Source organism: Dama dama, chromosome 11, assembly GCF_033118175.1.
Source record: "Dama dama isolate Ldn47 chromosome 11, ASM3311817v1, whole genome shotgun sequence".
NCBI lineage: Eukaryota > Metazoa > Chordata > Mammalia > Artiodactyla > Cervidae > Dama > Dama dama.
In genome coordinates this window covers 18,772,633-18,787,771 of record NC_083691.1, presented here as the reverse complement: position 1 = coordinate 18,787,771, position 15,139 = coordinate 18,772,633, and the positions used below count along the sequence as shown (strand labels likewise).

At 39.6% G+C, this 15,139-nt stretch overlaps 1 protein-coding gene and 1 pseudogene across 4 annotated transcripts in view; one reads left to right on the top strand and one right to left on the bottom strand.

Moving 5' to 3' along the window:
- The window catches only part of TAF1B (TATA-box binding protein associated factor, RNA polymerase I subunit B), a 52,048-nt gene that overhangs the window by 14,266 nt on the left and 22,643 nt on the right, over positions 1 to 15,139 (bottom strand). The gene's annotated exons all lie outside the window — the stretch shown is intronic.
- Positions 1,690 to 2,593, top strand: LOC133065448 (eukaryotic translation initiation factor 1-like; annotated as a pseudogene).

Here is a 15,139-nt window from a genome sequence, read left to right as displayed (position 1 = left end):
GTCGTCACAATCCCAGCAAAGCAGGACTTCCCTCTCGCCTTCCCTAACCAGCACCCTCTCGCCAACCTTCCAATTCACAGCTAACAGATTCAATTCAGTGTTACATAACATTCACACGCTTCTGTGTTGGAGATGACACCAGGGCTTAAGTCTTATAGTTAAAAACGTGCAATTCAGCTTTCTATTTTCTCATATGTTAGTCTATAAGAAAGAGTACCTTACAGAATTCAGGAAAATGTATGAGCCAATATTAATAAATTAATTCTGTTCATTTTACGAGCACCCTTGTAGCTAATTTGGTATGCTATTTATATTTTTGCAATTTCCAAACATTCTTCTCATTGATACTACATACAATTTTTCCTTATTTACTTATCCATTCACATAAAAATATTAAATTTAGAGTCTATTCTATGTAAGATACTTCAGGAAATATAAAGATGAATAAAGTGATCTCTTCAAGGAATATATACTCTAGAAAAGGAGGTCAGTGTTCAAAGATAACTATAGGATAAGATAGCTGTTGAGTGCTACAACCAACATTTTTTTTTTAAGATCTATGGGATTTCAGAAAAACTAACATTTCTGACATGTTGGACCTCGTTAAAATTAGGCCAGAATACAAACATTCTGGAAATCTGTTTGGCAATATTTATTAAAGTTGACTGGAAGTCAAGAGTGAGATTACTCTCAGGGTGCAGGTGATCACGACTGGAAGTGGGGATAGGATGGAGCTTCTGGGGTGCAGAGATGGTTGTTTTTTGATCTAGGGGGATGGTTCAGGTAATGAAAGTTCATCAGGTTGGGTACATTTGTGATATGTTCACTTTTCTGTATGTATGTCTCGCTTAAAAAAACATGCTAAGAGGGAAAGTTTAGTAAACTATTTTGTGTAACAATTACTTCATATAGCACCCTATAGGAGAAATCATCCAACCAGCAAATTCAGAGTTGGCAAGACCTTTAAAGGTATCTGGTCTAAATTTACAAAACCCCTAGCAGGTGTATGTCTAGCTCTTGTAAATCTCCAGTGATGGGAACTCAATACCTTTCCTGAAGGTAGTCTATTCAATTTTTAATGCATTTAATCATTACAAAGTTCTTCCTTATTCTAAGTGAAAATCTGTTTCCCAACAATTTATACCAATAATATTACTATGTCAAGTCTTGCCCATTTTCTAAATGTATGAAGGTGTTTGGGAACCAAGTGAAGGAACGAATACTTCTCTGTTCAATGTTACTTTGGCACATTCAGCTTACATGCAATTATAAAGCACAAGGGAATACTTTATAATGGTGCTGGCTCAGATGGTACAGTGTCTGCCTGCAATGCTGGAGACCCGGGTTCAACCCCTGGGTTGGGAAGATCCCTTGGAGAAGGAAATGGCAACCTGCTCCAGTACTCTCGCCTGGAAAATTCCATGGACAGAAATTCCATGGCGGGCCATAGTCCATGGGGTCGCAAAGAGTTGGACATGACTGAGTGACTTTACTTACTTACAGAAAACAAACTGCAAATTTCCAGAATTTATAACTATGTCCAATTTTACTTTGCCTGAGGTTACAACCTTCTTTGTATTGTATTTATTTTGATACCAGTATTTCAGTATCTAAACTTTTTTGAGTTTTATTAGGGAGAAAAGGCTTTTAGTTTATGCTATATTATTAACATATGATCAACCTGTAGCTGAAGAATACAAAGTAAATTTCTGTCTAACCAAATAGCAATGTGGCCTTTTAAGTCTGTTCTAAATGCTGAGGTACAGTAATTCTACTTGTATACGAAAATACTATTAACAACTGTATTTTAATCTGTAAATTTAAAAAGGAAAAAAATGACCCAGTCACTGAGCTGCTGCCAGGGACTCAGCGGCCTCCCCTCGCTTCCTGATGGAGGCTCTGTCCCCCCACCTGCTTTGTCCCGCCGCCACCTTCCGCAGGCCATTTCCACTGAGGAAAAGGAATCATATTGTATGTCCCCTATCCAGAACCTCCACTCTTCCGACCCTTTGCTGATGTAAGTGAGGGTGATGATCTGCTTCCTGCTGGCACTGAGGATTATATCCATACAAGAATTCAATAGAGAAACAGCAGGAAGACCCTTACTACCGTCTAAGAGATCGCTGATGATGATGATAAAAAGAAACTAGTGAAGGCATTTAAGAAGAAATTTGCCTGCAAAGGTACTGCAATTGAGCATCCAGAATATGGAGAAGGAATTCAGCTACAGGGTGACCAGCACAAGAACATATGCCAGTTCCTGGTGGAGACTGGACTGGCTAAGGACGACCAGCTGAAGGCTCACGGATTTTAAGTGCTTTTGGCTCACTGAAGCTTAAGTGAGGATTTCCCTGCAATGAGTAGAATTTCCCTTCTGTCCCTACTCACAAGTTTAAAAACCTCACAGCCTGTATAATGTAACCATAATTTTGGGTTTGCTTTTTAACTTGGACTAGTGTAACTCCTACATGCAATAAACTGAAAAGAGCCACACAAAAAAAGTTAAAAATGAAAACATACACTCTATCTAAGTGACCTTTGGGAAAAGCTGTCTTTTTATCTTTATAAAATCAACTCATTTAGACATCTGCATCAAGTTGCTCAGAATTTGAAGAATCTTCTCAAGTTAACAATTAATGTTACTGACAAGATTTATGGTAACCCTAATCCTGTTCCCCTCTGGTGCCTTAAACGGTAAAGACTCTGCTGTAATGCAGGAGATTGGGGTTTAATCCCTGGATCGGGAAGATCCCCTGGAGAAAGAAATGGCAACCCACTCCAGTATTCTTGCCTGGAGAATTCCACGGACACAGGAATTCTAGTCATGGAGCTGCAAAGAGTCGGACATGACTAAAGTGACTTAGCATACAATCCTTTTAAATAATGCAGGTAGGAGATGAAATTAAGTACTTTTATCTGCAAACAAACACTAGAGCAGTGAATGTTCCTCTTTGAAAAATAATCACCTCAGAAAATCAACTTAATGGATAATAACTTCTTGACAAGTAATAGTAAGATCATTAATGAAAAGGAATCTAGTAAGCAAAAAAGAATTAACACTTTCGAACTGTGGTGCTGGAGAAGACTCTTGAGAGTCGCTTGAATTGCAAGGAGATCAAACCAGTCCATCCTAAAGGAAATCAGTCCTGAATATTCCTTGGAAGGACTGATGTTGATGCTGAAGCTCCAATACTTTGGCCACCTGATGCAAAGAGCTGACTCATTGGAAAAGACCCTGATATTGGGAAAGACTGAAGGCAAAAGGAGAAGAGGGCGGCAGAGGATGAGATGGTTAGATGGCATCACTGACTTAATGGAAATGAATTTGAGCAAACTCCGGGAAATAGTGAAGGACAGAGGAGCCTGGTGTGCTGCAGTCCATGAGGTCGCAAAGAGTCGGACATGACTTAGCGACTGAACACACACACACACAATATCCACACTGACATCCGCTACCTTCTGCCTCCAACATCACGTGAAATGGTGGCCCAACTGGCTCTACAGGGATTGGCTACGGACTAACCCCCCCACACATCTGCTCCTATTCCACCCAAGTCAGGCCACTCTAGGGGCCTGCACCACCAGCTCAGCAAAGCATCCAACCTGGGGCAGGAGACTGGCAGGACTATGACACGGCGCTGTTGTAGAGAATGTGATCACAGGATCACATTTTTGTTTTCGTGCCATTGTCCTTAGCCCGGAGAATGGTAGAAGGCTCTCATTTTGACAAGATTCCAAAACATGGATATAAAATAATTACAGTAAACATTTAACGACTGTGTTAAAGTGAAGTCGCTCAGTTGTGTGACTCTTTGCGACCCCATGGACTGTAGCCTAACTGGATCCTCCGTCCATGGGATTCTCCAGGCAAGATTTCTGGAGTGGGTTGCCATTTCCTTCTCCAGGGGATCTTCCTGATCCAGGGATTGAACCCGGGTCTCCCGCATTGTAGGCAGACGCTTTATCGTCTGAGCCACCAAGAAAGTGTTATTTTGACTTTCAGAAAAATGTATGCATGTATAGAATACACCTAAAGGAAGGATGTAATAAAAGTTGCTGGGCATTTGTACTATATTTCATTTGGAATCTGTGTGTTAAGTAGAATAAGAGCACTACTAGAATACTGTTTAAAACTTGACATGTTTAGTTTAGGTATAATAGTACTTTGTTTTTTTTTTTTTTTTTTTCAGTTCTACCACTTTATTGCTACCAACCCATTTCCCTCCACCCTTGTGCACACATGCTCAGTCATGTAATCCCATGGACTTCAGCCCGCCAGACTCCTCTGTCCATGGACTTTTCCAGGCAAGAATACTGGAGTGGGTTGCCATTTCCTTCTCCATAGTACTTTGTTTTATACTGGTCTTTGGTTATCCCCGAATTAATTTACTTTTCCCTCTAAGTTTTTTTTGTGGAACAAGATGCAATAGCATAAGACACACAGAGGCAGAGATGAAAAGACTAGTCTGTATTGCTCAGAGCATATTTCTATCAGAACCACTTGTAAGACGCTGATTTAAAAGTCCTCAATCCCACACCAGACTTCATAAATCCATCCCTAACACTAGGTCTAGGAAGTTGTAGTTTAAACAAACTCTCCACAATATTCTTGTGCAAGATAATAATAAAATAAAATGAAGCGGCTCTCCACTCCTTCCTGGAGCCTGGAAGAGACGCTCTGACGGTTTTAGTTCACAAGCCTGATGAGAGAAGTGTACCCACACATTCCAGCGATGGCTAAGATGCTGCGGAAAGCCAGGAACAAAAGAGCACGTCAGCTGGTTTCTATTCACGCTGCCTAGCAGTAGTAATCCTGGAAGGGAGTGGGAGTGAGGGAACCTGAGAACACCTGTTATCATTACGCTCCTCTCAGTTTCCCTCAGGTAGATTTCAAAGCTGCTAGATGATTACTCTAACAGAGGTTGCACAAACAATCCCAAGAGTGACATGCGGCCTACAGAGGAAGAGGGTGAAAAAATCTGGAGTAAAGTTTGAAAACTCAGAGTGTATTAAAGCTTGATCCAGCGAGATAGTCACCTGGAGGGGCTCAGAGAGTGACTGACAGCTCTGGAGGAGTCTTTTTCTTCCTTAAACCAACAGGGACCTAGTTTCACAAAGGGCGTTAAGATTGCTCCGAGGCAAAATGAATCATCATGGCAAAGTGCCACTCAGTGGGTTTGGCTGAACCAGCACTGCATCTTTTCTTTTCACTCATTCAGAGAGATCAGAATGTTGTTGATCAACATTCACAAAGCTGGAGACGTACTTCAGAATGGATTTCCAGGTTCCTCTTTATTGCTTCTTGCTGAGTCTAGTGAGGGATGACGAAATGACTAATTCTTGAGAGGCCTTAGAATCACTGTCAAGGACCGGGGTACAATAATATGTATGTTACATACTAACTGTTTAGAAATTGGTCTGTGGGTTTAAAACACATAAAGATTAAAAAAAAAAAAGAAAACAAGGCTGAAAATACACAAGTAGCTCCACTGTCTGCTAAGTCACTGGCAGAATAAATTCCACCTGTAAGAGAAAAGTCTGTTTAGGCCCAATTTTGGCTTAAGCAGCAATTTGCTTATCTGCTACTCTATACAGAGATGGTGTCTCTGAAAAGGAATAGATTTTTAGTTTATTCTACCAGATGAACTGAAAGATTTTTGCTAGAAATAAATGAAGCTTCAGATCAGCACCACACTTCAGAAATTTGACTCAAAAATAAAGCAGCAGAAGAGACAGAGGCAGAAAAAAAGAGGAGGAGGTTATCTTTAAATTTAAAGAAAATGAAACAGTTTACCTCCCAGGAGTTGGAAATCACAACTCAGAAAAAGGAGATGGTTGGAAATTCTAAAACTTAATTTTCACACCTGTTTCCTCTCCTGAACTTGACTCAAGTCAGAGTAATGGCAGAAAGACAAACCCATGGCCCGCTTGGAAGAAGAAACAAACCACATCAATACTCTCTACTCTGGATTCCACTCCCCTATGTTATAAAGTGAGTTTTGTCAGATTTGTTGTTATTGGGGCCCACTTGAATATTAACAGAACAATTTAATGGAAAGAAATAGTTCACACAGGATAAAGGTTTAAGGGTCTTTAAAGCCTTTTTTTCCCTCCTCCCTTTGGTTTTTTTTTTTCTTTTAAGGTGTGCTCAACTTTCTGGAATAACAAAAACAAAACAAAACCAAACACAGAAGAAAAACAGTCCCAAGCAGCCCACACACACAAAACTCCACTGGCATTATCTTCATCACCATCTCCCAGAACAATCGCACCTTTTGTCATTTCTGGTGGAGGTACAGCTGCTGAAGAAGCCAAGACTTAGTAGAGAAAGCTAAGACATGAAGGGAGGGAAGAAAATGCTTCCTTTGTTAACCAAAAGCTGTTTCCATTTAAAAGTTTCAACATACTATGGAATAGTGAATGCACTTTTGTGAGCAAATGCAAAGCGTACAATGAAGAAAAGCTGCCTGTCAACTAAATAAACAGTCATCTGAAGGCATCCCAAACCTTCTCCACTTTTCTTGAAAAATGTGGGGGAGGGGGGGAGGGAGTATGTACTATTAGTAGACACAGTGGAGGATGAGTCTAAAACGTATAGTAAATATGACACATGGGGCTTCTAGAGGGCTATAGATTCATTTAATTACAATATTAAGAAATCCCAAGGCGAATATGTTTTTTAAAAGACCACAAGGCTATAATCAATTGTTCTAGCATGCATTAAAAATGGCGTGCTTGGGAAAGCATTTTATTGAATTTCACAAATATTCCACTGAGTTTATTTTCCTTCATGAAGCAATGCCTGAAGACAGGTAAGGACAAGCTAGAGTTTCTGTTACACAACAGCAGGCTCTTGTGATAAACCTGATTACAATACCCTGTCAGAGGTGAACTTCCTGCTTTGCTATTAAAAAAAGGCACAGTGCCACACCCTTACTTATTGTTGTTTCGAAGCAAAAATTCAGCTGAGAAAAAGCTAATGCTACGTGCACCTGTTAACCCAAACCTAAAATAAGACTTTCTATGGCAAAGGGAAATTAATAAAGAATAAAACTATGTCAGAAGAGATGACAAAGCACTGTAATGTATTATTTATGGAGGAAGGATAAAATGAATTCCACACGCATTATGATTCATAAAACAGTTCAATTCTCATTTCTGGTCTGCTAGAATTATCTTAATTGTTGTAAATCTATCAGAATTAACAAGAAATATACTTTTTTATATTCAAAATCTAGTCTTCTGAAAGGCTATGGTGAATACATTACTTTATGTGAAATATAGTCTTGGTCCTGGGGATAAGACCATTTCAGAAACATGCTGTCGACTTGCCCAGACCAAGATAAACATTATGAACAAATACAAATTTATGAACCGATGACCAACTGAACAGGAGACGCTCATTTGGTTTGGCCTCAGGATCAGAGTTGGGAAAAACCTACCGACATTCTCCTCCAAACATTCTGCTTATTGTGGAATACCTACATTTAAATTCACCTATCTGTACTAAAGCATATTAGAAGCTGGTATCCAGAAGAGCAGACAATCCCCAAATAATTTCCATTTGATCTTGGCAGGGTTACATGATCATTTTTGCAGCAGGCTAACCTTTGTCATTGGGCTTCCCTGGTGGCTCAGTCGGTAAAGAATCCAACTGCAATGCAGGAGACCTGGGTTCGATCCCTGGGTTGGGAAGATCTCCTGGAGGAGGGCATGGCAACCCACTCTAGTGTTCTTGCCTGGAGAATTCCATAGACAGAGGAGCCTGGCGGGCTGCAGTCCATGGAGTCGCAAAGAGTCAGACACGACTGAGCAGCTAAGCACAGCATAACCTTTGTCATTACTCGGTTTTCCTTAGGCGAGTACAGAACTTGGTTCTCATTCCTTCTCCTGGGAAGCAGAGTTTGGGGGAGGCCTGGGCTGAACACGCTGGGTACCAGGGGTGGGTACTGACACAGGATCGAACTAAGTCACAGACAGTTCACATGAAATCACTGGCTTCACTTTGCAAATATCAGGTATTATTTTTCTAAAAAAAAGTCATCCATGTAGCCTCAAACATACACTTTCTGACTGGGGTAATTAACTACTGGTTTCGGTACATGGGTGAGCAGTATGAAGAACTGATAAGATTATTAATCTCACAAGCGGTTTTCATGAGTGATACTGACACACCCATAAATCGAGTTTGTAAATGTCCTTACTTATAAGCAGAAATTACATCCCTTATGCATTTACCACTAAAATGTCAGTGGAATGCTTTTTTATTTTTTCAGCCAAATGCCACTATTTAATAGCCCCCTGATACATAATAAATACAAAAGCAGCAGACTGTAAGCTTACTACTTAGGTAGAAAAAAATCCCCAACAAATGTATTTGAAATCTTCTCTAAATAAAGTATTTAATTCTGTTTTTCAGCTATTTCAAATCATTTAATCAACAAACAGAGTTCTTTTCCACGTATACAGAATTGTACTATATATGAGGTCTTACGTGTGTGTGTGTGTGTGTGTGTGTGCGCGTGCACCTGCTCAATCATGTCTGACTTTGTGACCCTGTGGACTAAAGCTCGCCAGGCTCCTCAGTCCATGGAATTCTCCAGGCAAGAATACTGGAGTGGGTAGCCATTTCCCGACCCAGTGATCAAACATGAATCTCTTGCAGCTCCTGCATTACCAGGCAGATTTTTTACCACCGAGCCACCATGGAAGCCCATGAAGTCTTACGGATGACAAACAGAAGCACTGCATGATTCCTACTGTCAAAGAGTAGCTAGGGATGCAAAGAATATACAAACAAACCAACTGTTACATCTGCCCATGGACTCCTCCTTTAGTACTCCCTCTGTGGTTCTCCCTCCAGAGGTAACTAATATCCTGAATTTTGCTTACATGAACTTTTTTTAAACATAGTTTTATCATACATATAAATATACCTATATATTTACTTTAACTTCTTTTTTGAGCTTAATAAAAATGGCATCATACTGTACATAGTTTCCTAAGATTTGCCTTTCACACTCGATATAATGTTAGATCCATTCCTGCTGCTGGTATCTATGGTTGTTTAATACACCATGTCTGACTGTGTCACATTTTATCCCTTTTTCTGGTGACAGACATTTAGATTGTTTCCAGTTCTATTCGTTTGCTTTTTTTCTCATCACGTAGCTTCCTTCTTTAGCCTTTTAGCCTTGTATCCTTAAACACTAATCTCCATCAACAGACAACTAGTGAGGTAATTGTGGCATATCTATTCTGTGCAGCTTCCAGAAAAATAAAAAGTTAAAGTTAGTAAGTTAATTGCAGTTATACAAGAGAGTAAAAGAAAACTAAGATCATGGCATCTGGTCCCATCACTTCATGGCAAATAGATGGGGAAACAGTGGAAACAGTGGCTGACTTTATCTTTTTGTGCTCCAAAATCACTGCAGATGGTGACTGCAGTCATGAAACTAAAAGATACTTGCTCCTTGGAAGGAAAGTTATGACCAACCTAGACAGCATATTAAAAAGCAGAGACATTACTTGGCCAACAAAGGTCCATCTAGTCAAAACTATGGTTTTTCCAGTAGTCATGTATGGATGTAAGAGTTGGACTATAAAGGAAGTTAAATGCTGAAGAACTGATGCTTCTGAACTGTGGTGTTGGAGAAGACTCTTGAGAGTCCCTTGGACTGTGAGGAGATCCAACCAGTCCATCCTAAAGGAAATCAGTCCTGAATATTCATTGGAAGGACTAATGCTGCAGCTGAAAATCCAATACTCTGGCCACCTGATGTGAAGAACTGACTCATTTGAAAAGACCCTGACGCTGGGAAAGATTGAGGGCAGGAGGAGAAGGGGACAACAGAAGATGAGATGGTTGGATAGCATCACCAACTCAATGGACATAAGTTTGAGTAAATTCCAGGAGCTGGTGATGGACAGGAGGCCTGGCATGATGCAGTCCATGGGATCACAAAGAGTCAGACATGACTGAGTGACTGAACTCAACTGAACTGAAGAGATTATCCCTATTCTTTGAAAATATACACTAAAATATTTAGGGATGATGTGCTATGTAAATGTAACTTACCTCAATGATTCAGAAATAGAATTCCAGAGATACATACAGTGATAAAATAGCACAAAGGATGAAACTGTAGGATAAAATAGTAATAAAATTTGAATCTGGGTAAAGGATACATTTTTATTTTTGAAGTTTTTTAATAAATCTAAAACTATTCCCAAATAAAAGTTTATTTAAAAAAAAAAAAGCTCTCTAAAGATATACCATGTTCTTGGATTGAAAGAATCAATATTGTTAAAATGACTATACTACCTAAAGCAATCTACAGATTCAGTGCAATCCCTATCAAATTACCAATGTCATTTTTCACAAAACTAGAACAAAAAATCTGATAATTTGTATGGAAACACAAAAGACTCTGAACAACCTAAGCAATCTTGAGAAAGTAAAATGGAGCTGAAGGACTCAACCTTCCTGATTTCAGACTATACTGTAAAGCTACAGTCATCAAGAAAGTATGGTACTGGCACAAAAACAGAAATATAGACCAATGGAACTAGAAAGAAAGCCCAAAGATAAACCCACACACTTATGGTCATCTTATCTTTGACAAAGGAGGCAAGAATATACAATGGAGAAAAGACAATTTCTTCAATAAGTGGTGCTGGGAAAACTGGACAGCTACATGTAAAAGAATAAAATTAGAATACTTCCTTGTTAGGAAAATAAACTATACACAAAACTAAATACACAAAAATAAACTAAAAATGGATTAAACACCTAAATGTAATCATCAGAGACTAAGAGGAAAACATAGGCAGAACACTCTTTGATATAAATTGCAGCAAGATCTTCTATGACCCACCTCCTAGAGTAATGGAAATAAAAACAAATGGGACCTAACTAAACTTTAAAGCTTTCACACAGCAAAAGAAACCATAAACAAAACGAAAAGACAGCTCTCAGAATGGGAAAAATAATTGCAAATGAAGCAATCAATGGACAAAGGATTAATCTCCAAAATATATAAGCAGCTCAATATCAGAAGAACAAACAACCCAATCAAAAAATGGACAGAAGACCTAAACAGACATTTCTCCAAAGACATACAGATGACCAATAAATGCATGAAAAGGTGCTCAACATCTCTCATTATTAGAGAAATGCAAATCAAAACTACAATGAGGTATCACCTCACACTGGTCCGAATGGCCATAATCGAAAAATCTACAAACAGTAAGTGCTGGACAAGATGTGGAGAAAAGGGAACCCTCCTGCACTGTTGGTAGGAATGTAAATTGATACAGCCACTATGCAGAACAGTATGGAGATTCCTTCAAAAACTAGGAATAAAACTACCATACGACCCAGCAATTCCACTACTGGGTATATACTCTGAGAAAACCATAATTGAAAAAGATAACATGTACCACAATGTTCACTGCAGCACTATTTATAATAGCTGGGACACAGAAGCAACCTAGATGTCCATCAAAAGATGAATGGATAAAGAAATTGTGGTACATACATACAAGGGAATATTACTCAGCCGTAAAAAACGAACACATTTGAGTCAGTTCTAGTGAGGTGAATGAACCTAGAGCCTTTTAACAGAGTGAAGTAAGTCAGAAAGAGAAAAAAATTATTGTATATTAATGCATATATATGGAATCTAGAAAAATGGTACTGATGAGCCTCTTTGCAGGGCAGGAATAGAGATGCAGAGGTAAAGAAAAGACTTGTAGACCCAGTGGGGGAAGGAGAGGGTGGGACAAATTGAGAAAGTAACACTGAAACATATACATTACCACATGTCAAATAGATAGCCAGTGGGAAGCTGCTGTATAACACAGAGAGCTCAACCCAGTGCTCTGTAACAACCTAGAGGGGTGGGTGGGGTAGAGGGTGGGAAGGAGGTTCAAGAGAGAAGGGACACATGGATACTAATGGCTGATTCACACTGTTGTATGGCAGAAACCAACACAACACTGTAAAGCAATTGCCCTTCAATTAAAAACTATATATATATATATATATATATATATAAAGGCTAATTCCTCCAAAAAAAAGCTCGCTAAGATACAAGTGAAAAAGGCAAAGTAAAATAGTTATTGTTATCCAGATATAGTCTCATATTATTTTAAACTTATACTTTCTATCAAAATCTCTATAAGAAATCATTCCCCTCTTTTACTCCTGCCCCTTCACTCAAGATTAATTTAAAACTAGTCAACAAAAGAGATTGTTATTAGGGCAAGAATTTTATATAAACAAAAGTTTATAACCATGATCCTCCAATAACATGGTCCAGCTGGTAGAAAATTCAGAAGCAAAGATTAGACAGTATTTGTGAATAGAGATTATAATTTTCAAAAAAATCCAGGAATAAATGAGCAGTTGGATACTTGCAGGCATTCAAGAAAGAACTGTTTAGGTAACAATTAGCTAAAAAGCATCTGAATATTGACTCTATTTCTAAATGTCTAAAAAGTAGTATTTGGAACACTTCTATTTCTGCCCTTAAAGCACTAACTACTATGGGAATTGACTTCCCATGATAAACAGAGAATTGGGGAAAATATATAAGGGGACTTCCCTCTGGTGGCCCAGTGGTTAAGAATCTGCCTTGCAATGTAGGGATGCAGGTTTGATTCCTATTTGGGGAACTAAGATCTCACATGCCCTGAGCGCTGCAACCACCGAAGCCGGCACCACTGAAGGGTCCACATGCTGCAACGACTGAGACCGTGTGCTCCGGCTCCTCGCCCCGGAACTAGAGAGACTACATGCCACTACTGAGTCCATGTGCCCCAATCAAAGTCTGTGTGCTGCAACAAAAGACCCCACAAGATGCAACTAAGACCTGATACAGTAAATAAATAATTTCTTTTTTTAAAGAAAAAATATATGAAACAATTTCAGGCATTAGAAAACAGGAAGCACAGGATGATTATGCCCTGAAAGAAGAGAAACAAACGGCTGCAGGATGCTGCCTGGAGGCAGTCTGCAACCTGCAGTGCAGGGAGCAGAGAGTGAAACAGAGCCCCATGGTCTCGCTGAGTTAGAGAGATTAGAGTCCCTGGAAGCTGGGGTGGCTGTAATTTGCAGACACAGTATGAGTGAGAACGCAGATGCACAGAGAACTCTGGAGGTCTGCAAAGGGGTCCTCTCAGTCTTTGGCTGAGTACCAAACTCTGCATGCTTTAAAAAAAAAAAAAAAAGCAAAAAACTTGAGGCCAGGGGAGAAAAAAAAAAAAATCTCTGGATCTTTCCCCCCAGTGAATCCAGACAATTCTCAGAGCTCACATAAGGCACCAGCTGGAGTGGAGAGGCTTCATAATAGTGGGGGCACTAGGTGAAGTCTTTCAGAGGGACATCACTTAGCAGCAGGAGTTAAGTTAGTCCAAGAATAAAAGCTCTGGAACAGCCATAAAAAAGCTTGAAAACAAGCTTCTAAATGATCAAACTGATATCCAAGCTACCTAATCATACAGCAGAACAAAAATCCGGTATCCATCAACACAAAATTCACACTGTCTGCATCCAATCAAAACCACCAAGCACGGAAAGCAGGAAAACACGACACACAATCAGGAGAGAAACCAGTCAACAGACTCAGAGGTAACAGAATCAGTAGACGAGAACCTTAAAACATCTACTGTAAATATTGTCAATAAACTGGAGGATGAAAAAGAAAACATAAACATAATGAGCAAAATGAAAAGTAAGACTAAAGTGGAATTTCTAGAAATGAAAAACATGGAATCTGAAATGAAAAAAATAGTGGAAAAAAAACAGTAGATTACAAATTCAAGAAGTAAAGATCAGTGAATTTGAAGACATCACCACAGAAACTATACAATACAAAACAAAATGAGGGAAAAAAAAAAAGAACAGAAGGCTGTACTTCGAGTTCGAGACTACTGTGTACAATGACCTCGGCAAAAGGTTCCACCTTCTGAAGTGTTTGAGCTTCCCTGGTGGCTCAGACAGTAAGGAGTCTGCCTGCAATGCAGGAGAAAGTGAAGTCGCTCAGTCATGTCTGACTCTTTGCAACCCCATGGACCACAGCCTACCAGGTTCCTCCGTCCATGGGATTTTCCAGGCAAGAATTCTTGGATAGGTTGCCGTTTCCTTCTCCAAGGGATCTTCCCGACCCAGGGATCGAACCTGGGTCTCCCACACGGTGGGCAGATGCTTTACCATCTGAGCCACCAGAGACCCAGGTTCAATCCCTGGGTCAGGAAGATCCCCTGGAGAAGGAAATGACAACCCACTCCGATATTCTTGCCTGGAGAATCCCATGGACAGAAGAGTCTGGTGAATCCCAGTCCATGGGGTCATAAAGAGTTGGACATGACTGAGTGACTAACACTTCACTTCACTCTGAGGTGTTTACTCACATGTATAATTGGGAAGATGGTGAACCATACTCATGCAGAGGTTTAGTTAGGATCACAAACATCTCTTGAAACAAACTGAAAACAACGTAAAGGCTGTGAAGGTTAAGAAAGCCTATGAAAAGAATTCCTTAAGTGGGCAAATGCAGGATAATATTTAATATTAATATTAAGTACTCTGAAAACCTGATGAAGAGCAAAGGGCATACAACCTTTGAGTACTATAAATTGTGATAAAGGCTCATAATTAAAAGAACAGAAGATCTTCCACTGGAAACATGAAAAGAGAGCTAGAGGAGGACTGATGCAAACAAAGGTCTTAAAACAGTGCCTCTCAAAACAAAAGTGCCAATGCTCAGTACTATCTGACTCTCTGCAGTCCTGTGGACTACAGCCCGCCAGGCTCCTCTGTCCATGGGATTCTCCAGGCAAGAATACTCGAGTGGTTTGCCATTCTCTTCTCCAGGAGATCTTCCTGACCCAGGGATTGGACTCGGGTCTTCCACATTGCAGGCAGATTCTTTACCATCAGAGCCACCAGGAAGCCCTAACATAGTAACTTTCAGTTCCTTCCTCTAACGCAACATAGTGAGCAAATAACAACAAAATACACTGTTTTTTAAAATTTGAAATTAGTTCAAGTTCTCTATATAAAACTTCTGAAATTTAGTCTCAACAATACATTTATCTGCAGTGCACACATCTCACACTAAAGCTATATTTTGAG